The sequence below is a fragment of the Hydractinia symbiolongicarpus genome, chromosome 11 (assembly GCF_029227915.1).
Source record: "Hydractinia symbiolongicarpus strain clone_291-10 chromosome 11, HSymV2.1, whole genome shotgun sequence".
Classification (NCBI taxonomy): domain Eukaryota; kingdom Metazoa; phylum Cnidaria; class Hydrozoa; order Anthoathecata; family Hydractiniidae; genus Hydractinia; species Hydractinia symbiolongicarpus.
Window position 1 is genome coordinate 19,713,311 of NC_079885.1, and position 23,492 is coordinate 19,736,802.

Genomic DNA, 23,492 nt, shown 5'->3' on the forward strand with positions numbered 1-23,492 from the left:
TTATTCCTAATGTCACGTTAACTGTAATAGCAACGGGAGTGTTACTGTTGAAACCATGTTTACTGGCATCATCAGATGTGCTATTAAAAATAAACGAAAGTAAATGAGCCAACTTGTAAATAGGGAAACTTCAGTAAGTTTCATGTCTCCGTGGCGCAATTGGTTAGCGCGTTCGGCTGTTAACCGAAAGGTTGGTGGTTCAAGCCCACCCGGTGACGCAATGAACAAATACTTCGATCAGATAAAGCAGATAGTGCTACCACTGCTTATGATTCCTAATGTCACGATAATTGTAAAAGCAACGGTAGTTTTAGTCTTAAAACTACGTTTACCTGCTTAGTCAGATGTGGTGTTAGAAACATTGAAATTGAATTAGCTAACTAGTAAATAGGGATACTTCAGTATGTTTCGTGTCTCCGTGCCGAAATTGGTTAGCGCTTACGGCTGTTAACGGAAATGTTGGTGGTTCAAGCCCACCCGGGGAAGCGATGAACAAGTATGTCCATTAGAAAAATCAGAGAGTGCTATCACTGCTTCTTATTCCTAATGTCACGTTAACTGTAAGAGCAACGGTAGTGTTACTGTTGTAACCATGTTTACTGGCATCATCAGATGTGCTATTAAAATAAACGAAAGTAAATGAGCCAACTTGCAAATAGGAAAACTTCAGTAAGTTTCATGTCTCCGTGGCGCAATTGGTTAGCGCGTTCGGCTGTTAACCGAAAGGTTGGTGGTTCAAGCCCACCCGGGGACGCCATGAACAAACACTTCGATCAGATGAAACAGATAGTGCTACCACTGCTTATGATTCCTAATGTCACGATAATTGTAAAAGCAACGGTAGTTTTAGTCTTGAGAAAACGTTTACCTGCATAGTCAGATGTGGTGTTAGAAACATTGAAATTAAATTAGCTAACTAGTAAATAGGGATACTTCAGTATGTTTCGTGTCTCCGTGCCGCAATTGGTTAGCGCGTTCGGCTGTTAAAGGAAAGGTTGTTGGTTCAAGCCCACCCGGGGAGGCGATGAACAAATATGTCCATCAGAAGAATCAGAGAGTGCTATCACTGCCTCTTATTCCTAATGTCACGTTAACTGTAAGAGCAACGGTAGTGTTACTCTTGTAGCCATATTTACTGGCATCATCAGATGTGCTATTAAAATAAATGAAAGTAATTGAGCCAACTTGTAAATAGGGAAACTTCAGTAATTTTCATGACTCCGTGGCGCAATTGGTTAGCGCGTTCGGCTGTTAACCGAAAGGTTGGTGGTTCAAGCCCACCCGGGGACGCAATGAACCAATACTTCGATCAGATAAAGCAGATAGTGCTACCACTGCTTATGATTCCTAATGTCACGATAATTGTAAAAGCAACGGTAGTTTTAGTCTTGAAACAACGTTTACCTGCATAGTCAGATGTGGTGTTAGAAACATTGAAATTGAATTAGCTAAGTAGTAAATAGGGATACTTCAGTATGTTTCGTGTCTCCGTGCCGAAATTGGTTAGCGCTTTCGGCTGTTAACGGAAAGGTTGGTGGTTCAAGTCCACCCGGGGAAGCGATGAACAAGTATGTCCATCAGAAAAATCAGAGAGTGCTATCATTGCCTCTTATTCCTAATGTCACGTTAACTGTAAGAGCAACGGGAGTGTTACTGTTGTAACCATGTTTACTGGCATCATCAGATGTGCTATTAAAAATAAACGAAAGTAAATGAGCCAACTTGTAAATAGGGAAACTTCAGTAAGTTTCATGTCTCCGTGGCGCAATTGGTTAGCGCGTTCGGCTGTTAACCGAAAGGTTGGTGGTTCAAGCCCACCGAGTGACGCAATGAACAAATACTTCGATCAGATAAAGCAGATAGTGCTACCACTGCTTATGATTCCTAATGTCACGATAATTGTAAAAGCAACGGTAGTTTTAGTCTTGAAACTACGTTTACCTGCATAGTCAGATGTGGTGTTAGAAACATTGAAATTGAATTAGCTAACTAGTAAATAGGGATACTTCAGTATGTTTCGTGTCTCCGTGCCGAAATTGGTTAGCGCTTTCGGCTGTTAACGAAAAGGTTGGTGGTTCAAGCCCACCCGGGGAAGCGATGAACAAGTATGTCCATTAGAAAAATCAGAGAGTGCTATCACTGCCTCTTATTCCTAATGTCACGTTAACTGTAAGAGCAACGGTAGTGTTACTGTTATAACTATGTTTACTGGCATCATCAGATGTGCTATTAAAATAAACGAAAGTAAATGAGCCAACTTGCAAATAGGGAAACATCAGTAAATTTCATGTCTCCGTGGCGCAATTGGTTAGCGCGTTCGGCTGTTAACCGAAAGGTTGGTGGTTCAAGCCCACCCGGGGACGCAATGAACAAACACTTCGATCAGATGAAACAGATAGTGCTACCACTGCTTATGATTCCCAATGTCACGATAATTGTAAAAGCAACGGTAGTTTTAGTCTTGAAACTACGTTTACCTGCATAGTCAGATGTGGTGTTAAAAACATTGAAATTGAATTAGCTAACTAGTAAATAGGGATACATCAGTATGTTTCGTGTCTTAGTGCCGCAATTGGTTAGCGATTTCGGTTGTTAACGGAAAGGTTGGTGGTTCAAGCCCACCCGGGGAGGCGATGAACAAATATGTCCATCAGAAGAATCAGAGAGTGCTATCACTGCCTCTTATTCCTAATGTCACGTTAACTGTAAGAGCAACGCTAGTGTTACTCTTGTAGCCATGTTTACTGGCATCATCAGATGTGCTATTAAAAATAAACGAAAGTAAATGAGCCAACTTGTAAATAGGGAAACTTCAGTAAGTTTCATGTCTCCGTGGCGCAATTGGTTAGCGCGTTCGGCTGTTAACTGAAAGGTTGGTGGTTCAAGCCCACCCGGGGACGCAATAAACAAATACTTCGATCAGATGAAACAGTTAGTGCTACCACTGCTTATGATTCCCAATGTCACGATAATTGTAAAAGCAACGGTAGTTTTAGTCTTGAAACCACGTTTACCTGCATAGTCAGATGTGGTGTTAAAAACATTGAAATTGAATTAGCTAACTAGTAAATAGGGATACATCAGTATGTTTCGTGTCTTAGTGCCGCCATTGGTTAGCGCGTTCGGCTGTTAACGGAAAGGTTGGTGGTTCAAGCCCACCCGGGGAGGCGATGGACAAATATGTCCATCAGAAGAATCAGAGAGTGCTATCACTGCCTCTTATTCCTAATGTTACGTTAACTGTAAGAGCAAGGGTAGTGTTACCCTTGTAGCCATGTTTACTGGCATCATCAGATGTGCTATTAAAAATAAATGAAAGTAAATAAGCCAACTTTTAAATAGGGAAACTTCAGTAAGTTTCATGTCTCCGTGGCGCAATTGGTTAGCGCGTTCGGCTGTTAACCGAAAGGTTGGTGGTTCAAGCGCACCCGGGGACGCAATGAACAAATACTTCGATCAGATGAAACAGATAGTGCTACCACTGCTTATGATTCCTAATGTCACGATAATTGTAAAAGCAACGGTAGTTTTAGTCTTGAAACTACGTTTACCTGCATAGTCAGATGTGGTGTTAAAAACATTGAAATTGAATTAGCTAAGTAATAAATAGGGATACTTCAGTATGTTTCGTGTCTCCGTGCCGCAATTGGTTAGTGCGTTCGCCTGTTAACTGAAAAGTTGGTGGTTCAAGCCCACCCTTGGAAGCGATGAACAAATATGTCCATCAGAAGAATCAGAGAGTGCTATCACTGCCTCTTATTCCTAATGTCACGTTAACTGTAAAAGCAACGGTAGTGTTACTCTTATAGCCATGTTTACTGGCATCATCAGATGTACTATTAAAAATAAATGAAAGTAAATGAGCCAACTTGTAAATAGAGAAACTTCAGTAAGTTTCATGTCTCCGTGGCGCAATTGGTTAGCGCGTTCGGCTGTTAACCGAAAGGTTGGTGGTTCAAGCCCACCCGGGGACGCAATGAACAAATACTTCGATCAGATGAAACAGATAGTGCTACCACTGCTTATGATTCCTAATGTCACGATAATTGTAAAAGCAACGGTAGTTTTAGTCTTGAAACTACGTTTACCTGCATAGTCAGATATGGTGTTAAAAACATTGAAATTAAATTAGCTAACTAGTAAATAGGGATACTTCAGTATGTTTCGTGCCTTCGTGTCTCAATTTGTTGGCGCGTTCGGCTGTTAACGGAAAGATTGGTGGTTCAAGCCCACCCGGGGAAGCGATGAACAAGTATGTCCATCAGAAAAATCAGAGAGTGCTATCACTGCCTCTTATTCCTAATGTCACGTTAACTGTAAGAGCAACGGTAGTGTTACTGTTGTAGCCATGTTTACTGGCATCATCAGATGTGCTATTAGAAATAAATGAAAGTAAATGTTTCAACTTGTAAATAGGGAAACTTCAGTAAGTTTCATGTCTCCGTGGCGCAATTGGTTAGCGCGTTCGGCTGTTAACCGAAAGGTTGGTGGTTCAAGCCCACCCGGGGACGCAATAAACAAATACTTCGATGAGATGAAACAGTTAGTGCTACCACTGCTTATGATTCCCAATGTCACGATAATTGTAAAAGCAACGGTAGTTTTAGTCTTGAAACTACGTTTACCTGCATAGTCAGATGTGGTGTTAAAAACATTGAAATTGAATTAGCTAACTAGTAAATAGGAATACATCAGTATGTTTCGTGTCTTAGTGCCGCAATTGGTTGGCGCGTTCGGCTGTTAACGGAAAGGTTGGTGGTTCAAGCCCACCCGGGGAGGCGATGAACAAATATGTCCATCAGAAGAATCAGAGAGTGCTATCACTGCCTCTTATTCCTAATGTCACGTTAACTGTAAGAGCAGCGGTAGTGTTACTCTTGTAGCCATGTTTACTGGTATCATCAGATGTGCTATTAAAAATAAATGAAAGTAAATGAGCCAAATTGTAAATAGGGAAACTTCAGTAAGTTTCATTACTCCGTGGCGCAATTGGTTAGCGCGTTCGGCTGTTAACCGAAAGGTTGGTGGTTCAAGCGCACCCGGGGACGCAATGAACAAATACTTCGATCAGATGAAACAGATAGTGCTACCACTGCTTATGATTCCTAATGTGATGATAATTGTAAAAGCAACGGCAGTTTTTGTCTTGAAACTACGTTTACCTGCATAGTCAGATGTGGTGTTAAAAACATTGAAATTGAATTAGCTAGCTAGTAAATAGGGATATTTCAGTATGCTTCGTGTCTTAGTGCCGCATTTAGTTAGCGCGTTTGGCTGTTAACGGAAAGGTTGTTGGTTCAAGCCCACCCGGGGAGGCGATAAACAAATATGTCCATCAGAAGAATCAGAGAGTGCTATCACTGCCTCTTATTCCTAATGTCACGTTAACTGTAAGAGCAACGGTAGTGTTACTCTTGTAGCCATGTTTACTGGCATCATCAGATGTGCTATTAAAATAAATGAAAGTAATTGAGTCAACTTGTAAATAGGGAAACTTCAGTAATTTTCATGTGTCCGTGGAGCAATTGGTTAGCGCCTTCGGCTGTTGACCGAAAGGTTGGTGGCTCAAGCCCATCCGGGGACGCAATGAACAAATACTTCGATCAGATGAAACAGATAGTGCTACCACTGCTTATGATTCCTAATGTCACGATAATTGTAAAAGCAACGGTAGTTTTAGTCTTGAAACTACGTTTACCTGCATAGTCAGATGTGGTGTTAAAAACATTGAAATTGAATTAGCTAACTAGTAAATAGGGATACTTCAGTATGTTTCGTGTCTCCGTGCCGCAATTGGTTAGCGCTTTCGGCTTTGAACGGAAAGGTTGGTGGTTCAAGCCCACCCGGGGAAGCGATGAACAAGTATGTCCATCAGAAAAATCAGAGACTGCTATCACTGCCTCTTATTCCTAATGTCACGTTAACTGTAAGAGCAACGGTAGTGTTACACTTGTAGCCATGTCTACTGGGATCATCAGATGTGCTATTAAAAATAAATGAAAGTAAATGAACAACTTGTAAATAGGGAAACTTCAGTAAATTCATGTCTCCGTGGCGTAATTGGTTAGCGCGTTCGGCTGTTAACCGAAAGGTTGATGGTTCAAGCCCACCCGGGGACGCAATAAACAAATACTTCCATCAGATGAAAGAGATAGCGCTACCACTGCTTATGATTCCTAATGACACGATAATTGTAAAAGCAACGGTAGTTTTAGTCTTAAAACTACGTTTACCTGCATAGTCAGATATGGTGTTAAAAACATTGAAATTGAATTAGCTAACTAGTAAATAGGGATACATCAGTATGTTTTGTGCCTTCGTGTCTCAATTTGTTGGCGCGTTCGGCTGTTAACGGAAAGGTTGGTGGTTCAAGCCCACCCGGGGAAGCGATGAACAAGTATGTCCATCAGAAAAATCAGAGAGTGCTATCTCTGCCTCTTATTCCTAGTGTCACGTTAACTGTAAGAGCAAGGGTAGTGTTACTGTTGCAGCCATGTTTACTGGCATCATCAGATGTGCTATTAGAAATAAATGAAAGTAAATGTGTCAACTTGTAAATAGGGAAACTTCAGTAAGTTTCATGTCTCCGTGGCGCAATTGGTTAGCGCGTTCGGCTGTTATCCGAAAGGTTGGTGGTTCAAGCCCACCCGGGGACGCAATGAAGAAATTCTTTGATCAGATGAAACAGATAGTGCTACCACTGCTTATGATTCCTAATGTCACGATAATTGTAAAAGCAACGGTAGTTTTAGTCTTGAAACAACGTTTACCTGCATAGTCAGATGTGGTGTTAAAAACATTGAAATTGAATTAGCTAACTAGTAAATAGGGATACTTCAGTATGTTTCGTGTCTCCGTGCCGCAATTGGTTAGCACGTTCGGCTGTTAACTGAAAGGTTGGTGGTTCAAGCCCACCCGGGGAAGCGATGAACAAATATGTCCATCAGAAGAATCAGAGAGTGCTATCACTGCCTCTTATTCCTAATGTCACGTTAACTGTAAAAGCAACGGTAGTGTTACTCTTGTAGCCATGTTTACTGGCATCATCAGATGTTCTATTAAAAATAAATGAAAGTAAATGAGCCAACTTGTAAATAGGGAAACTTCAGTAAGTTTCATGTCTCCGTGGCGCAATTCGTTAGCGCGTTCGGCTGTTAACTGAAAGGTTGGTGGTTCAAGCCCACCCGGGGACGCAATGAACAAATACTTCCATCAGATGAAACAGATAGCGCTACCACTGCTTATGATTCCTAATGACACGATAATTGTAAAAGCAACGGTAGTTTTAGTCTTGAAACAACGTTTACCTGCATAGTCAGATATGGTGTTAAAAACATTGAAATTGAATTAGCTAACTAGTAAATAGGGATACTTCAGTATGTTTCGTGTCTCCGTGCCGCAATTGGTTAGCGCGTTCGGCTGTTAACTGAAAGGTTGGTGGTTCAAGCCCACCCGGGGAAGCGATGAACAAATATGTCCATCAGAAGAATCAGAGAGTGCTATCACTGCCTCTTATTCCTAATGTCACGTTAACTGTAAAAGCAACGGTAGTGTTACTCTTGTAGCCATGTTTACTGGCATCATCAGATGTTCTATTAAAAATAAATGAAAGTAAATGAGCCAACTTGTAAATAGGGAAACTTCAGTAAGTTTCATGTCTCCGTGGCGCAATTCGTTAGCGCGTTCGGCTGTTAACCGAAAGGTTGGTGGTTCAAGCCCACCCGGGGACGCAATGAACAAATACTTCGATCAGATGAAACAGATAGTGCTGCCACTGCTTATGATTCCTAATGACACGATAATTGTAAAAGCAACGGTAGTTTCAGTCTTGAAACAACGTTTACCTGCATAGTCAGATATGGTGTTAAAAACATTGAAATTAAATTAGCTAACTAGTAAAAAGGGATACTTCAGTATGTTTTGCGCCTTCGTGTCTCAATTTGTTGGCGCGTTCGGCTGTTAACGGAAAGGTTGGTGGTTCAAGCCCACCCGGGGAAGCGATGAACAAGTATGTCCATCAGAAAAATCAGAGAGTGCTATCACTGCCTCTTATTCCTAATGTCACGTTAACTGTAAGAGCAACGGTAGTGTTACTGTTGTAGCCATGTTTACTGGCATCATCAGATGTGCTATTAGAAATAAATGAAAGTAAATGTGTCAACTTGTAAATAGGGAAACTTCAGTAAGTTTCATGTCTCCGTGGCGCAATTGGTTAGCGCGTTCGGCTGTTATCCGAAAGGTTGGTGGTTCAAGCCAACCCGGGGACGCAATGAAGAAATTCTTTGATCAGATGAAACAGATAGTGCTACCACTGCTTATGATTCCTAATGTCACGATAATTGTAAAAGCAACGGTAGTTTTAGTCTTGAAACTACGTTTACCTGCATAGTCAGATGTGGTGGTAAAAACATTGAAATTGAATTAGGTAACTAGTAAATAGGGATACTTTAGTATGTTTCGTTTCTCCGTGCCGCAATTGGTTAGCGCGTTCGGTTGTTAACGGAAAGGTTGGTGGTTCAAACCCACCCGGGGAAGCGATGAACAAATATGTCCATCAGAAGAATCAGAGAGTGCTATCACTGCCTCTTATTCCTAAAGTCACGTTAACTGTAAGAGCAACGGTAGTGTTACACTTGTAGCCATGTCTATTGGCATCATCAGATGTGCTATTAAAAATAAATGAAAGTAAATGAGCCAACTTGTAAATAGGGAAACTTCAGTAAGTTTCATGTCTCCGTGGCGCAATTGGTTAGCGCCTTCGGCTGTTATCCGAAATGTTGGTGGTTCAAGCCCACCCGGGGACGCAATGAACAAATTCTTTGATCAGATGAAACAGATAGTGCTACCACTGCTTATGATTCCTAATGTCACGATAATTGTAAAAGTAACGGTAGTTTTAGTCTTGAAACTACGTTTACCTGCATAGTCAGATATGGTGTTAAAAACATTGAAATTGAATTAGCTAACTAGTAAATAGGGATACTTCAGTATGTTTCGTGTCTCCGTGCCGCTGTTGGTTAGCGCGTTCGCCTGTTAACTGAAAGGTTGGTGGTTCAAGCCCAACCGGGGAAGCGATGAACAAATATGTCCATCAGAAGAATCAGAGAGTGCTATCACTGCCTCTTATTCCTAATGTCACGTTAACTGTAAAAGCAACGGTAGTGTTACTCTTGTAGCCATGTTTACTGGCATCATCAGATGTTCTATTAAAAATAAATGAAAGTAAATGAGCCAACTTGTAAATAGGGAAACTTCAGTAGGGTTTCATGTCTCCGTGGCGCAATTGGTTAGCGCGTTCGGCTGTTAACCGAAAGGTTGGTGGTTCAAGCCTACCCGGGGACGCAATGAACAAATACTTCGATCAGATGAAACAGATAGTGCTACCACTGCTTATGATTCCTAATGTCACGATAATTGTAAAAGCAACGGTACTGTTAGTCTTGAAACTACGTTTACCTGCATAGTCAGATATGGTGTTAAAAACATTGAAATTGAATTAGCTAACTAGTAAATAGAGATACTTCAGTATGTTTCGTGCCTTCGTGTCTCAATTTGTTGGCGGGTTGGGCTGTTAACGGAAAGGTTGGTGGTTCAAGCCCACCCGGGGAAGCGATGAACAAGTATGTCCATCAGAAAAATCAGAGAGTGCTATCACTGCCTCTTATTTTTAATGTCACGTTAACTGTAAGAGCAACGGTAGTGTTACTGTTGTAGCCATGTTTACTGGCATCATCAGATGTGCTATTAGAAATAAATGAAAGTAAATGTGTCAACTTGTAAATAGGGAAACTTCAGTAAGTTTCATGTCTCCGTGGCGCAATTGGTTAGCGCGTTCGGCTGTTAACCGAAAGGTTGGTGGTTCAAGCCCACCTGGGGACGCAATGAACAAATAGCTCGATCAGATGAAACAGATAGTGCTACCACTGCTTATGATTCCTAATGTCACGATAATTGTAAAAGCAACGGTACTTTTAGTCTTGAAACTACGTTTACCTGCATAGTCAGATGTGGTGTTAAAAACATTGAAATTGAATTAGGTAACTAGTAAATAGGGATACTTTAGTATGTTTCGTGTCTCCGTGCCGCAATTGGTTAGCGCGTTCGGTTGTTAACGGAAAGGTTGGTGGTTCAAACCCACCCGGGGAAGCGATGAACAAATATGTCCATCAGAAGAATCAGAGAGTGCTATCACTGCCTCTTATTCCCAAAGTCACGTTAACTGTAAGAGCAACGGTAGTGTTACTTTTGTAGCCATGTCTACTGGCATCATCAGATGTGCTATTAAAAATAAATGAAAGTAAATGAGCCAACTTGTAAATAGGGAAACTTCAGTAAGTTTCATGTCTCCGTGGCGCAATTGGTTAGCGCGTTCGGCTGTTAACCGAAAGGTTGGTGGTTCAAGCCCACGCGGGGACGCAATGAACAAATACTTCGATCAGATGAAACAGATAGTGCTACAACTGCTTATGATTCCTAATGTCACGATAATTGTAAAAGCAACGGTAGTTTTAGTCTTGAAACTACGTTTACCTGCATAGTCAGATGTGGTGTTAAAAACATTGAAATTGAATTAGGTAACTAGTAAATAGGGATACTTTAGTATGTTTCGTTTCTCCGTGCCGCAATTGGTTAGCGCATTCGGTTGTTAACGGAAAGGTTGGTGGTTCAAACCCACCCGGGGAAGCGATGAACAAATATGTCCATCAGAAGAATCAGAGAGTGCTATCACTGCCTCTTATTCCTAAAGTCACGTTAACTGTAATAGCAACGGTAGTGTTACACTTGTAGCCATGTCTACTGGCATCATCAGATGTGCTATTAAAAATAAATGAAAGTAAATGAGCCAACTTGTAAATAGGGAAACTTCAGTAAAATCATGTCTCCGTGGCGCAATTGGTTAGCGCGTTCGGCTGTTATCCGAAAGGTTGGTGGTTCAAGCCCACCCGGGGACGCAATGAACAAATTCTTTGATCAGATGAAACAGATAGTGCCACAACTGCTTATGATTCCTAATGTCACGATAATTGTAAAAGCAACGGTAGTTTTAGTCTTGAAACTACGTTTACCTGCATAGTCAGATGTGGTGTTAAAAACATTGAAATTGAATTAGCTAACTAGTAAATAGGGATATTTCAGTATGTTTCGTGTCTCCGTGCTGCAATTGGTAAGCCCGTTCGGCTGTTAACGGAAAGGTTGGTGGTTCAAGCCCAAACGGGGAAGCGATAAACAGATATGTCCATCAGAAGAATCAGAGAGTGCTATCACTGCCTCTTATTCCTAATGTCACGTTAACTGTAAGAGCAACGGTAGTGTTACACTTGTAGCCATGTCTACTGGCATCATCAGATGTTCTATTAAAAATAAATGAAAGTAAATGAGCCAACTTGTAAATAGGGAAACTTCAGTAAGATTCATGTCTCCGTGGCGCAATTGGTTAGCGCGTTCGGCTGTTAACCGAAAGGTTGGTGGTTCAGGCCCACGCGGGGACGCAATGAACAAATACTTCGATCAGATGAAACAGATAGTGCTACAACTGCTTATGATTCCTAATGTCACGATAATTGTAAAAGCAACGGTAGTTTTAGTCTTGAAACTACGTTTACCTGCATAGTCAGATGTGGTGTTAAAAACATTGAAATTGAATTAGCTAACTAGTAAATAGGGATATTTCAGTATGTTTCGTGTCTCCGTGCCCCAATTGGTAAGCGCGTTCCGTTGTTAACGGAAAGGTTGGTGGTTCAAGCCCAAACGGGGAAGCGATGAACAGATATGTCCATCAGAAGAATCAGAGAGTGCTATCACTGCCTCTTATTCCTAATGTCACGTTATTTGTAGGAGCAACGGTAGTGTTACTCTTGTAGCCATGTTTACTGGCATCATCAGATGTGCTATTAAAAATAAATGAAAGTAAATAAGCGAACTTTTAAATAGGGAAACTTCAGTAAGTTTCATGTCTCCGTGGCGCAATTGGTTAGCGCGTTCGGCTGTTAACCGAAAGGTTGGTGGTTCAAGCCCACCCGGGGACGCAATGAACAAATACTTCGATCAGATGAAACAGATAGTGCTACCACTGCTTATGATTCCTAATGTCACGATAATTGTAAAAGCAACGGTACTTTTAGTCTTGAAACTACGTTTACCTGCATAGTCAGATGTGGTGTTAAAAACATTGAAATTGAATTAGGTAACTAGTAAATAGGGATACTTTAGTATGTTTCGTGTCTCCGTGCCGCAATTGGTTAGCGCGTTCGGTTGTTAACGGAAAGGTTGGTGGTTCAAACTCATCCGGGGAAGCGATGAACAAATATGTCCATCAGAAGAATCAGAGAGTGCTATCACTGCCTGTTATTCCTAAAGTCACGTTAACTGTAAGAGCAACGGTAGTGTTACACTTGTAGCCATGTCTACCGGCATCATCAGATGTGCTATTAAAAATAAATGAAAGTAAATGAGCCAACTTGTAAATAGGGAAACTTCAGTAAAATCATGTCTCCGTGGCGCAATTGGTTAGCGCGTTCGGCTGTTATCCGAAAGGTTGGTGGTTCAAGCCCACCCGGGGACGCAATGAACAAATTCTTTGATCAGATGAAACAGATAGTGCTACAACTGCTTATGATTCCTAATGTCACGATAATTGTAAAAGCAACGGTAGTTTTAGTCTTAAAACTACGTTTACCTGCATAGTCAGATGTGGTGTTAAAAACATTGAAATTGAATTAGCTAACTAGTAAATAGGGATATTTCAGTATGTTTCGTGTCTCCGTGCCGCAATTGGTAAGCGCGTTCGGCTGTTAACGGAAAGGTTGGTGGTTCAAGCCCAAACGGGGAAGCGATGAACAGATATGTCCATCAGAAGAATCAGAGAGTGCTATCACTGCCTCTTATTCCTAATGTCACGTTATTTGTAAGAGCAACGGTAGTGTTACTCTTGTAGCCATGTTTACTGGCATCATCCGATGTGCTATTAAAAATAAAGGAAAGTAAATAAGCCAACTTTTAAATAGGGAAACTTCAGTAAGTTTCATGTCTCCGTGGCGCAATTGGTTAGCGCGTTCGGCTGTTAACCGAAAGGTTGGTGGTTCAAGCCAACCCGGGGACGCAATGAACAAATACTTCGATCAGATGAAACAGATAGTGCTACCACTGCTTATGATTCCTAATGTCACGATAATTGTAAAAGCAACGGTACTTTTAGTCTTAAAACTACGTTTACCTGCATAGTCAGATGTGGTGTTAAAAACATTGAAATTGAATTAGGTAACTAGTAAATAGGGATACTTTAGTATGTTTGGTGTCTCCGTGCCGCAATTGGTTAGCGCGTTCGGTTGTTAACGGAAAGGTTGGTGGTTCAAACCCACCCGGGGAAGCGATGAACAAATATGTCCATCAGAAGAATCAGAGAGTGCTATCACTGCCTCTTATTCCTAAAGTCACGATAACTGTAAGAGCAACGGTAGTGTTACACTTGTAGCCATGTCTATTGGCATCATCAGATGTGCTATTAAAAATAAATGAAAGTAAATGAGCCAACTTGTAAATAGGGAAACTTCAGTAGGTTTCATGTCTCCGTGGTGCATTTGGTTAGTGCGTTCGGCTGTTAACCAAAAGGTTGGTGTTTCAAGCCCACGCGGAGACGCAATGAACAAATACTTCGATCAGATGAAACAGATAGTGCTACAACTGCTTATGATTCCTAATGTCACGATAATTGTAAAAGCAACGGTAGTTTTAGTCTTGAAACTACGTTTACCTGCATAGTCAGATGTGGTGTTAAAAACATTGAAATTGAATTAGCTAACTAGTAAATAGGGATACTTCAGTATGTTTCGTGTCTCCGTGCCGCAATTGGTTAGCGCGTTCGCCTGTTAACTGAAAGGTTGGTGGTTCAAGCCCACGCGGGGAAGCGATGAACAAATATGTCCATCAGAAGAATCAGAGAGTGCTATCACCGCCTCTTATTCCTAATGTCACGTTAACTGTAAAAGCAACGGTAGCGTTACTCTTGTAGCCATGTTTACTAGCATCATCAGATGTTCTATTAAAAATAAATGAAAGTAAATGAGCCAACTTGTAAATAGGGAAACTTCAGTAAGTTTCATGTCTCCGTGGCGCAACTGGTTAGCGCGTTCGGCTGTTAACCGAAGGGTTGGTGGTTCAAGCCCACTCGGGGACGCAATGAACAAATTCTTTGATCAGATGAAACAGATAGTGCTACCACTGCTTATGATTCCTAATGTCACGATAATTGTAAAAGCAACGGTAGTTTTAGTCTTTAAACTACGTTTACTTGCATAGTCAGATGTGGTGTTAAAAACATTGAAATTGAATTAGCTAACTAATAAAAAATGGATACTTCAGTATGTTTCGTGTCTCCGTGCCGCAATTGGTTAACGCGTTCGCCTGTTAACTGAAAGGTTGGTGGATCAAGCCCACCCGGGGAAGCGATGAACAAATATGTCCATCAGAAGAATCAGAGAGTGCTATCATTGCTTCTTATCCCTAATGTCACGTTAACTCTAAAAGCAACGGTAGTGTTACTCTTGTAGCCATGTTTACTGGCATCATCAGATGTTCTATTAAAAATAAATGAAAGTAAATGAGCCAACTTGTAAATAGGGAAACTTCAGTAACTTTCATGTCTCCGTGGCGCAATTGGTTGGCGCGTTCGGCTGTTAACCGAAAGGTTGGTGGTTCAAGCCCACCCGGCGACGCAATGAACAAATACTTCCATCAGATGAAACAGATAGCGCTACCACTGCTTATGATTCCTAATGTCACGATAATTGTAAAAGCAACGGTAGTTTTAGTCTTGAAACTACGTTTACCTGCATAGTCAGATGTGGTGTTAAAAACATTGAAATTGAATTAGCTAACTAGTAAATAGGGATACTTCAGTATGTTTCGTGCCTTCGTGTCTCAATTTGTTGGCGCGTTCGGCTGTTAACGGAAAGGTTGGTGGTTCAAGCCCACCCGGGGAAGCGATGAACAAGTATGTCCATCAGAAAAATCAGAGAGTGCTATCACTGCCTCTTATTCCTAATGTCACGTTAACTGTAAGAGCAACGGTAGTGTTACTGTTGTAGCCATGTTTACTGGCATCATCAGATGTGCTATTAGAAATAAATGAAAGTAAATGTGTCAACTTGTAAATAGGGAAACTTCAGTATGTTTCATGTCTCCGTGGCGCAATTGGTTAGCGTGTTCGGCTGTTAACCGAAAGGTTGGTGGTTCAAGCCCACCCGGGGACGCAATGAACAAATACTTCGATCAGATGAAACAGTTAGTGCTACCACTGGTTATCATTTCCAATGTGACGATAATTGTAAAAGCAACGGTAGTTTTAGTCTTGAAACTACGTTTACCTGCATAGTCAGATGTGGTGTTAAAAACATTGACATTGGATTAGCTAAGTAGTAAATAGGGATACTTCAGCATGTTTCGTGTCTTAGTGCCGCAATTGGTTAGCGCGTTCGGCTGTTAACGGAGAGGTTGGTGGTTCAAGCCCACCCGGGGAGGCGATGAAAAAATATGTCCATCAGAAGAATCAGAGAGTGCTATCACTGCCTCTTATTCCTAATTTCACGTTAACTGTAAGAGCAACGGTAGTGTTTCTCTTGTAGCCATGTTTACTGGCATCATCAGATGTGCTATTAAAAATAAATGAAAGTAAATGAGCCAACTTGTAAATAGGGAAACTTCAGTAAGTTTCATGTCTCCGTGGCGCAATTGGTTAGCGCGTTCGGCTGTTAACCGAAAGGTTGGGGGTTCAAGCCCACCCGGGGACGCAATGAACAAATACTTCGATCAGATGAAACAGATAGTGCTACAACTGTTTATGATTCCTAATGTCACGATAATTGTAAAGGCAACGGTAGTTTTAGTCTTGAAACTACGTTTACCTGCATAGTCAGATGTGGTGTTAAAAACATTGAAATTGAATTAGCTAACTAGTAAATAGGGATATTTCAGTAGGTTTCGTGTCTCCGTGCCGCAATTGGTAAGCGCGTTCGGCTGTTAACGGAAAGGTTGGTGGTTCAAGCCCAAACGGGGAAGCGATGAACAAATATGTCCATCAGAAGAATCAGAGAGTGCTATCACTGCCTCTTATTCCTAATGTCACGTTATTTGTAAGAGCAACGATAGTGTTACTCTTGTAGCCATGTTTACTGGCATCATCAGATGTGCTATTAAAATTAAATAAACGTAAATAAGCCAACTTTTAAATAGGGAAACTTCAGTAAGTTTCATGTCTCCGTGGCGCAATTGGTTAGCGCGTTCGGCTGTTAACCGAAAGGTTGGTGGTTCAAGCCCACCCGGGGACGCAATGAACAAATACTTCGATCAGATGAAACAGATAGTGCTACCACTGCTTATGATTCCTAATGTCACGATAAATGTAAAAGCAACGGTACTTTTAGTCTTGAAACTACGTTTACCTGCATAGTCAGATGTGCTGTTAAGAACACTGAAATTGAATTAGCCTACTAGTGAATAAGGATACTTTAGTAAGTTTCGTGCCTTCGTGTCTCAATTTGTTGGCGCGTTCGGCTGTTAACGGAAAATTTGGTGGTTCAAGCCCACCCGGGGAAGCGATGAACAAGTATGTCCATCAGAAGAATCAGAGAGTGCTATCACTGCCTCTTATTCCTAATGTCACGTTAACTGTAAAAGCAACGGTAGTGTTACTCTTGTAGCCATGTTTACTGGCATCATCAGATGTTCTATTAAAAATAAATGAAAGTAAATGAGCCAACTTGTAAATAGGGAAACTTCAGTAACTTTCATGTCTCCGTGGCGCAATTGGTTGGCGCGTTCGGCTGTTAACCGAAAGGTTGGTGGTTCAAGCCCACCCGGGGACGCAATGAACAAATACTTCCATCAGATGAAACAGATAGCGCTACCACTGCTTATGATTCCTAATGTCACGATAATTTTAAAAGCAACGGTAGTTTTAGTCTTGAAACTACGTTTACCTGCATAGTCAGATATGGTGTTAAAAACATTGAAATTGAATTAGCTAACTAGTAAATAGGGATACTTCAGTATGTTTTGTGCCTTCGTGTCTCAATTTGTTGGCGCGTTCGGCTGTTAACGGAAAGGTTGGTGGTTCAAGCCCACCCGGGGAAGCGATGAACAAGTATGTCCATCAGAAAAATTAGAGAGTGCTATCACTGCCTCTTATTCCTAATGTCACGTTAACTGTAAGAGCAACGGTAGTGTTACTGTTGTAGCCATGTTTACTGGCATCATCAGATGTGCTATTAGAAATAAATGAAAGTAAATGTGTCAACTTGTAAATAGGGAAACTTCAGTATGTTTCATGTCTCCGTGGCGCAATTGGTTAGCGTGTTCGGCTGTTAACCGAAAGGTTGGTGGTTCAAGCCCACCCGGGGACGCAATGAACAAATACTTCGATCAGATGAAACAGTTAGTGCTACCACTGGTTATGATTTCCAATGTGACGATAATTGTAAAAGCAACGGTAGTTTTAGTCTTGAAACTACGTTTACCTGCATAGTCAGATGTGGTGTTAAAAACATTGACATTGAATTAGCTAACTAGTAAATAGGGATACTTCAGTATGTTTCGTGTCTTAGTGCCGCAATTGGTTAGCGCGTTCGGCTGTTAACGGAGAGGTTGGTGGTTCAAGCCCACCTGGGGAGGCGATGAAAAAATATGTCCATCAGAAGAATCAGAGAGTACTATCACTGCCTCTTATTCCTAATTTCACGTTAACTGTAAGAGCAACGGTAGTGTTTCTCTTGTAGCCATGTTTACTGGCATCATCAGATGTGCTATTAAAAATAAATGAAAGTAAATGAGCCAACTTGTAAATAGGGAAACTTCAGTAAGTTTCATGTCTCCGTGGCGCAATTGGTTAGCGCGTTCGGCTGTTAACCGAAAGGTTGGTGGTTCAAGCCCACCCGGGGACGCAATGAACAAATACTTCGATCAGATGAAACAGATAGTGCTACAACTGCTTATGATTCCTAATGTCACGATAATTGTAAAAGCAACGGTAGTTTTAGTCTTGAAACTACGTTTACCTGCATAGTCAGATGTGGTGTTAAAAACATTGAAATTGAATTAGCTAACTAGTAAATAGGGATATTTCAGTATGTTTCGTGTCTCCGTGCTGCAATTGGTAAGCGCGTTCGGCTGTTAACGGAAAGGTTGGTGGTTCAAGCCCAAACGGGGAAGCGATGAACAAATATGTCCATCAGAAGAATCAGAGAGTGCTATCACTGCCTCTTATTCCTAATGTCACGTTATTTGTAACAGCAACGGTGGTGTTACTCTTGTAGCCATGTTTACTGGCATCATCAGATGTGCTATTAAAAATAAATGAAAGTAAATGAGCCAACTTGTATATAGGGAAACTTCAGTAAGTTTCATGTCTCCGTGGCGCAATTGGTTAGCGCGTTCGGCTGTTAACCGAAAGGTTGGTGGTTCAAGCCCACCCGGGGACGCAATGAACAAATACTTCGATCAGATGAAACAGATAGTGCTACAACTGTTTATGATTCCTAATGTCACGATAATTGTAAAGGCAACGGTAGTTTTAGTCTTGAAACTACGTTTACCTGCATAGTCAGATGTGGTGTTAAAAACATTGAAATTGAATTAGCTAACTAGTAAATAGGGATATTTCAGTAGGTTTCGTGTCTCCGTGCCGCAATTGGTAAGCGCGTTCGGCTGTTAACGGAAAGGTTGGTGGTTCAAGCTCAAACGGGGAAGCGATGAACAAATATGTCCATCAGAAGAATCAGAGAGTGCTATCACTGCCTCTTATTCCTAATGTCACGTTATTTGTAAGAGCAACGATAGTGTTACTCTTGTAGCCATGTTTACTGGCATCATCAGATGTGCTATTAAAATTAAATAAACGTAAATAAGCCAACTTTTAAATAGGGAAACTTCAGTAAGTTTCATGTCTCCGTGGCGCAATTGGTTAGCGCGTTCGGCTGTTAACCGAAAGGTTGGTGGTTCAAGCCCACCCGGGGACGCAATGAACAAATACTTCGATCAGATGAAACAGATAGTGCTACCACTGCTTATGATTCCTAATGTCACGATAAATGTAAAAGCAACGGTACTTTTAGTCTTGAAACTACGTTTACCTGCATAGTCAGATGTGCTGTTAAGAACACTGAAATTGAATTAGCCTACTAGTGAATAAGGATACTTCAGTAAGTTTCGTGCCTTCGTGTCTCAATTTGTTGGCGCGTTCGGCTGTTAACGGAAAATTTGGTGGTTCAAGCCCACCCGGGGAAGCGATGAACAAGTATGTCCATCAGAAGAATCAGAGAGTGCTATCACTGCCTCTTATTCCTAATGTCACGTTAACTGTAAAAGCAACGGTAGTGTTACTCTTGTAGCCATGTTTACTGGCATCATCAGATGTTCTATTAAAAATAAATGAAAGTAAATGAGCCGACTTGTAAATAGGGAAACTTCAGTAAGTTTCAGGTCTCCGGGGCGCAATTGGTTAGCGCGTTCGGCTGTTAACCGAAATGTTGTTGGTTCAAGCCCACCCGGGGACGCAAAGAACAAATACTTCGATCAGATGAAACAGATAGTGCTACAACTGCTTATGATTCCTAATGTCACGATAATTGTAAAAGCAACGGTAGTTTTAGTCTTAAAACTACGTTTACCTGCATGTCAGATGTGGTGTTGAAAACATTGAAATTGAATTAGCTAACTAGTAAATAGGGATATTTCAGTATGTTTCGTGTCTCCGTGCCGCAATTGGTAAGTGCGTTCGGCTGTTAACGGAAAGGTTGGTGGTTCAAGCCCAAACGGGGAAGCGATGAACAAATATGTCCATCAGAAGAATCAGAGAGTGCAATCACTGCCTCTTATTCCTAATGTCACGTTATGTGTAACAGCAACGGTAGTGTTACTCTTGTAGCCATGTTTACTGGCATCATCAGATGTTCTATTAAAAATAAATGAAAGTAAATGAGCCAACTTGGATATAGGGAAACTTCAGTAAGTTTCATGTCTCCGTGGCGCAATTGGTTAGCGCGTTCGGCTGTTAACCGAAAGGTTGATGGTTCAAGCCCACCCGGGGACGCAATGAACAAATACTTCGATCAGATGAAACAGATAGTGCTACAACTGCTTATGATTCCTAATGTCTCGATAATTGTAAAGGCAACGGTAGTTTTAGTCTTGAAACTACGTTTACCTGCATAGTCAGATGTGGTGTTAAAAACATTGAAATTGAATTAGCTAACTAGTAAATAAGGATATTTCAGTATGTTTCGTGTCTCCGTGCCGCAATTGGTAAGCGCGTTCGGCTGTTAACGGAAAGGTTGGTGGTTCAAGCCCAAACGGGGAAGCGATGAACAAATATGTCCATCAGAAGAATCAGAGAGTGCAATCACTGCCTCTTATTCCTAATGTCACGTTATGTGTAACAGCAACGGTAGTGTTACTCTTGTAGCCATGTTTACTGGCATCATCAGATGTTCTATTAAAAATAAATGAAAGTAAATGAGCCAACTTGGATATAGGGAAACTTCAGTAAGTTTCATGTCTCCGTGGCGCAATTGGTTAGCGCGTTCGGCTGTTAACCGAAAGGTTGATGGTTCAAGCCCACCTGGGGACGCAATGAACAAATACTTCGATCAGATGAAACAGATAGTGCTACAACTGCTTATGATTCCTAATGTCTCGATAATTGTAAAGGCAACGGTAGTTTTAGTCTTGAAACTACGTTTACCTGCATAGTCAGATGTGGTGTTAAAAACATTGAAATTGAATTAGCTAACTAGTAAATAAGGATATTTCAGTATGTTTCGTGTCTCCGTGCCGCAATTGGTAAGCGCGTTCGGCTGTTAACGGAAAGGTTGGTGGTTCAAGCCCAAACGGGGAAGCGATGAACAAATATGTCCATCAGAAGAATCAGAGAGTGTTATCACTGCCTCTTATTCCTAATTTCACGTTATTTGTAAGAGCAACGGTAGTGTTACTCCTGTAGCCATGTTTACTGGCATCATCAGATGTGCTATTAGAAATAAATGAAAGTAAATGAGTCAACTTGTAAATAGGGCAACTTCAGTAAGTTTCATGTCTCCGTGGCGCAATTGGTTAGCACGTTCGGCTGTTAACCCGAAAGGTTGGTGGTTCAAGCCCACCCGGGGACGCAATGAACAAATTCTTTGATCAGATGAAACAGATAGTGCTACCACTGCTTATGATTCCTAATGTCACGATAATTGTAAAAGCAACGGTAGTTTTAGTCTTGAAACTACGTTTACTTGCATAGTCAGATGTGGTGTTAAAAACATTGAAATTGAATTAGCTAACTAATAAAAAAGGGATACTTCAGTATGTTTCGTGTCTCCGTGCCGCAATTGGTTAACGCGTTCGCCTGTTAACTGAAAGGTTGGTGGATCAAGCCCACCCGGGGAAGCGATGAACAAATATGTCCATCAGAAGAATCAGAGAGTGCTATCACTGCTTCTTATCCCTAATGTCACGTTAACTCTAAAAGCAACGGTAGTGTTACTCTTGTAGCCATGTTTACTGGCATCATCAGATGTTCTATTAAAAATAAATGAAAGTAAATGAGCCAACTTGTAAATAGGGAAGCTTCAGTAACTTTCATGTCTCCGTGGCGCAATTGGTTGGCGCGTTCGGCTGTTAACCGAAAGGTTGGTGGTTCAAGCCCACCCGGGGACGCAATGAACAAATACTTCCATCAGATGAAACAGATAGCGCTACCACTGCTTATGATTCCTAATGTCACGATAATTGTAAAAGCAACGGTAGTTTTAGTCTTGAAACTACGTTTGCCTGCATAGTCAGATATGGTGTTAAAAACATTGAAATTGAATTAGCTAACTAGTAAATAGGGATACTTCAGTATGTTTCGTGCCTTCGTGTCTCATATTGTTGGCGCGTTCGGCTGTTAACGGAAAATTCGGTGGTTCAAGCCCACCCGGGGAAGCGATGAACAAGTATGTCCATCAGAAGAATCAGAGAGTGCTATCACTGCCTCTTATTCCTAATGTCACGTTAACTGTAAAAGCAACGGTAGTGTTACTCTTGTAGCCATGTTTACTGGCATCATCAGATGTTCTATTAAAAATAAATGAAAGTAAATGAGCCAACTTGTAAATAGGGAAACTTCAGTAAGTTTCATGTCTCCGGGGCGCTATTGGTTAGCGCGTTCGGCTGTTAACCGAAAGGTTGTTGGTTCAAGCCCACCCGGGGACGCAAAGAACAAATACTTCGATCAGATGAAACAGATAGTGCTACAACTGCTTATGATTCCTAATGTCACGATAATTGTAAAAGCAACGGTAGTTTTAGTCTTGAAACTACGTTTACCTGCATGTCAGATGTGGTGTTAAAAACATTGAAATTGAATTAGCTAACTAGTAAATAGGGATATTTCAGTATGTTTCGTGTCTCCGTGCCGCAATTGGTAAGCGCGTTCGGCTGTTAACGGAAAAATTGGTGGTTCAATCCCAAACGGGGAAGCGATGAACAAATATGTCCATCAGAAGAATCAGAGAGTGCTATCACTGCCTCTTATTCCTAATGTCACGTTATGTGTAACAGCAACGGTAGTGTTACTCTTGTAGCCATGTTTACTGGCATCATCAGATGTGCTATTAAAAATAAATGAAAGTAAATGAGCCAACTTGTATATAGGGAAACTTCAGTAAGTTTCATGTCTCCGTGGCGCAATTGGTTAGCGCGTTCGGCTGTTAACCGAAAGGTTGATGGTCAAGCCCACCCGGGGACGCAATGAACAAATACTTCGATCAGATGAAACAGATAGTGCTACAACTGCTTATGATTCCTAATGTCACGATAATTGTAAAGGCAACGGTAGTTTTAGTCTTGAAACTACGTTTACCTGCATAGTCAGATGTGGTGTTAAAAACATTGAAATTGAATTAGCTAACTAGTAAATAGGGATATTTCAGTATGTTTCGTGTCTCCGTGCCGCAATTGGTAAGTGCGTTCGGCTGTTAACGGAAAGGTTGGTGGTTCAAGCCCAAACGGGGAAGCGATGAACAAATATGTCCATCAGAAGAATCAGAGAGTGTTATCACTGCCTCTTATTCCTAATTTCACGTTATTTGTAAGAGCAACGGTAGTGTTACTCCTGTAGCCATGTTTACTGGCATCATCAGATGTGCTATTAAAAATAAATGAAAGTAAATAAGCCAACTTTTAAATAGGGAAACTTCAGTAAACTCATGTCTCCGTGGCGCAATTGGTTAGCGCGTTCGGCTGTTAACCGAAAGGTTGGTGGTTCAAGCCCACCCGGGGATGCAATGAACAAATACTTCGATCAGATGAAACAGATAGTTCTACCACTGCTTATGATTCCTAATGTCACGATAATTGTAAAAGCAACGGTACTTTTGGTCTTGAAACTGCGTTTACCTGCAAAGTCAGATGTGGTGTTAAAAACATTGAAATTGAATTAGGTAACTAGTAAATAGGGATACTTTAGTATGTTT

The 23,492-nt window shown here is 41.2% G+C and overlaps 22 non-coding genes across 22 annotated transcripts; all 22 read left to right on the top strand.

Moving 5' to 3' along the window:
- Positions 1–144: 144 nt before the first annotated feature.
- On the top strand, positions 145–218 carry Trnan-guu (transfer RNA asparagine (anticodon GUU)). Its single transcript has one exon. It is a non-coding gene; the product is annotated as a tRNA-Asn (tRNA).
- Positions 219–680: 462 nt separating this feature from the next.
- Positions 681–754, top strand: Trnan-guu (transfer RNA asparagine (anticodon GUU)). The gene has a single exon. It is a non-coding gene; the product is annotated as a tRNA-Asn (tRNA).
- A 1,535-nt stretch (positions 755–2,289) lies between these two features.
- On the top strand, positions 2,290–2,363 carry Trnan-guu (transfer RNA asparagine (anticodon GUU)). The gene has a single exon. It is a non-coding gene; the product is annotated as a tRNA-Asn (tRNA).
- Positions 2,364–2,826: 463 nt separating this feature from the next.
- Trnan-guu (transfer RNA asparagine (anticodon GUU)) lies at positions 2,827–2,900 on the top strand. The gene has a single exon. It is a non-coding gene; the product is annotated as a tRNA-Asn (tRNA).
- A 1,000-nt stretch (positions 2,901–3,900) lies between these two features.
- On the top strand, positions 3,901–3,974 carry Trnan-guu (transfer RNA asparagine (anticodon GUU)). The gene has a single exon. It is a non-coding gene; the product is annotated as a tRNA-Asn (tRNA).
- A 463-nt stretch (positions 3,975–4,437) lies between these two features.
- On the top strand, positions 4,438–4,511 carry Trnan-guu (transfer RNA asparagine (anticodon GUU)). Its single transcript has one exon. It is a non-coding gene; the product is annotated as a tRNA-Asn (tRNA).
- A 2,071-nt stretch (positions 4,512–6,582) lies between these two features.
- On the top strand, positions 6,583–6,656 carry Trnan-guu (transfer RNA asparagine (anticodon GUU)). Its single transcript has one exon. It is a non-coding gene; the product is annotated as a tRNA-Asn (tRNA).
- A 2,612-nt stretch (positions 6,657–9,268) lies between these two features.
- Positions 9,269–9,342, top strand: Trnan-guu (transfer RNA asparagine (anticodon GUU)). The gene has a single exon. It is a non-coding gene; the product is annotated as a tRNA-Asn (tRNA).
- Positions 9,343–9,805: 463 nt separating this feature from the next.
- Positions 9,806–9,879, top strand: Trnan-guu (transfer RNA asparagine (anticodon GUU)). The gene has a single exon. It is a non-coding gene; the product is annotated as a tRNA-Asn (tRNA).
- Positions 9,880–10,878: 999 nt separating this feature from the next.
- On the top strand, positions 10,879–10,952 carry Trnan-guu (transfer RNA asparagine (anticodon GUU)). Its single transcript has one exon. It is a non-coding gene; the product is annotated as a tRNA-Asn (tRNA).
- Positions 10,953–11,952: 1,000 nt separating this feature from the next.
- Positions 11,953–12,026, top strand: Trnan-guu (transfer RNA asparagine (anticodon GUU)). The gene has a single exon. It is a non-coding gene; the product is annotated as a tRNA-Asn (tRNA).
- A 462-nt stretch (positions 12,027–12,488) lies between these two features.
- On the top strand, positions 12,489–12,562 carry Trnan-guu (transfer RNA asparagine (anticodon GUU)). The gene has a single exon. It is a non-coding gene; the product is annotated as a tRNA-Asn (tRNA).
- A 463-nt stretch (positions 12,563–13,025) lies between these two features.
- Trnan-guu (transfer RNA asparagine (anticodon GUU)) lies at positions 13,026–13,099 on the top strand. Its single transcript has one exon. It is a non-coding gene; the product is annotated as a tRNA-Asn (tRNA).
- Positions 13,100–15,174: 2,075 nt separating this feature from the next.
- Positions 15,175–15,248, top strand: Trnan-guu (transfer RNA asparagine (anticodon GUU)). The gene has a single exon. It is a non-coding gene; the product is annotated as a tRNA-Asn (tRNA).
- A 463-nt stretch (positions 15,249–15,711) lies between these two features.
- On the top strand, positions 15,712–15,785 carry Trnan-guu (transfer RNA asparagine (anticodon GUU)). Its single transcript has one exon. It is a non-coding gene; the product is annotated as a tRNA-Asn (tRNA).
- Positions 15,786–16,248: 463 nt separating this feature from the next.
- Trnan-guu (transfer RNA asparagine (anticodon GUU)) lies at positions 16,249–16,322 on the top strand. Its single transcript has one exon. It is a non-coding gene; the product is annotated as a tRNA-Asn (tRNA).
- Positions 16,323–17,322: 1,000 nt separating this feature from the next.
- Positions 17,323–17,396, top strand: Trnan-guu (transfer RNA asparagine (anticodon GUU)). Its single transcript has one exon. It is a non-coding gene; the product is annotated as a tRNA-Asn (tRNA).
- Positions 17,397–17,859: 463 nt separating this feature from the next.
- Positions 17,860–17,933, top strand: Trnan-guu (transfer RNA asparagine (anticodon GUU)). Its single transcript has one exon. It is a non-coding gene; the product is annotated as a tRNA-Asn (tRNA).
- Positions 17,934–18,396: 463 nt separating this feature from the next.
- On the top strand, positions 18,397–18,470 carry Trnan-guu (transfer RNA asparagine (anticodon GUU)). The gene has a single exon. It is a non-coding gene; the product is annotated as a tRNA-Asn (tRNA).
- A 463-nt stretch (positions 18,471–18,933) lies between these two features.
- Positions 18,934–19,007, top strand: Trnan-guu (transfer RNA asparagine (anticodon GUU)). Its single transcript has one exon. It is a non-coding gene; the product is annotated as a tRNA-Asn (tRNA).
- A 999-nt stretch (positions 19,008–20,006) lies between these two features.
- Trnan-guu (transfer RNA asparagine (anticodon GUU)) lies at positions 20,007–20,080 on the top strand. Its single transcript has one exon. It is a non-coding gene; the product is annotated as a tRNA-Asn (tRNA).
- Positions 20,081–23,227: 3,147 nt separating this feature from the next.
- Positions 23,228–23,301, top strand: Trnan-guu (transfer RNA asparagine (anticodon GUU)). Its single transcript has one exon. It is a non-coding gene; the product is annotated as a tRNA-Asn (tRNA).
- Positions 23,302–23,492: the final 191 nt, after the last annotated feature.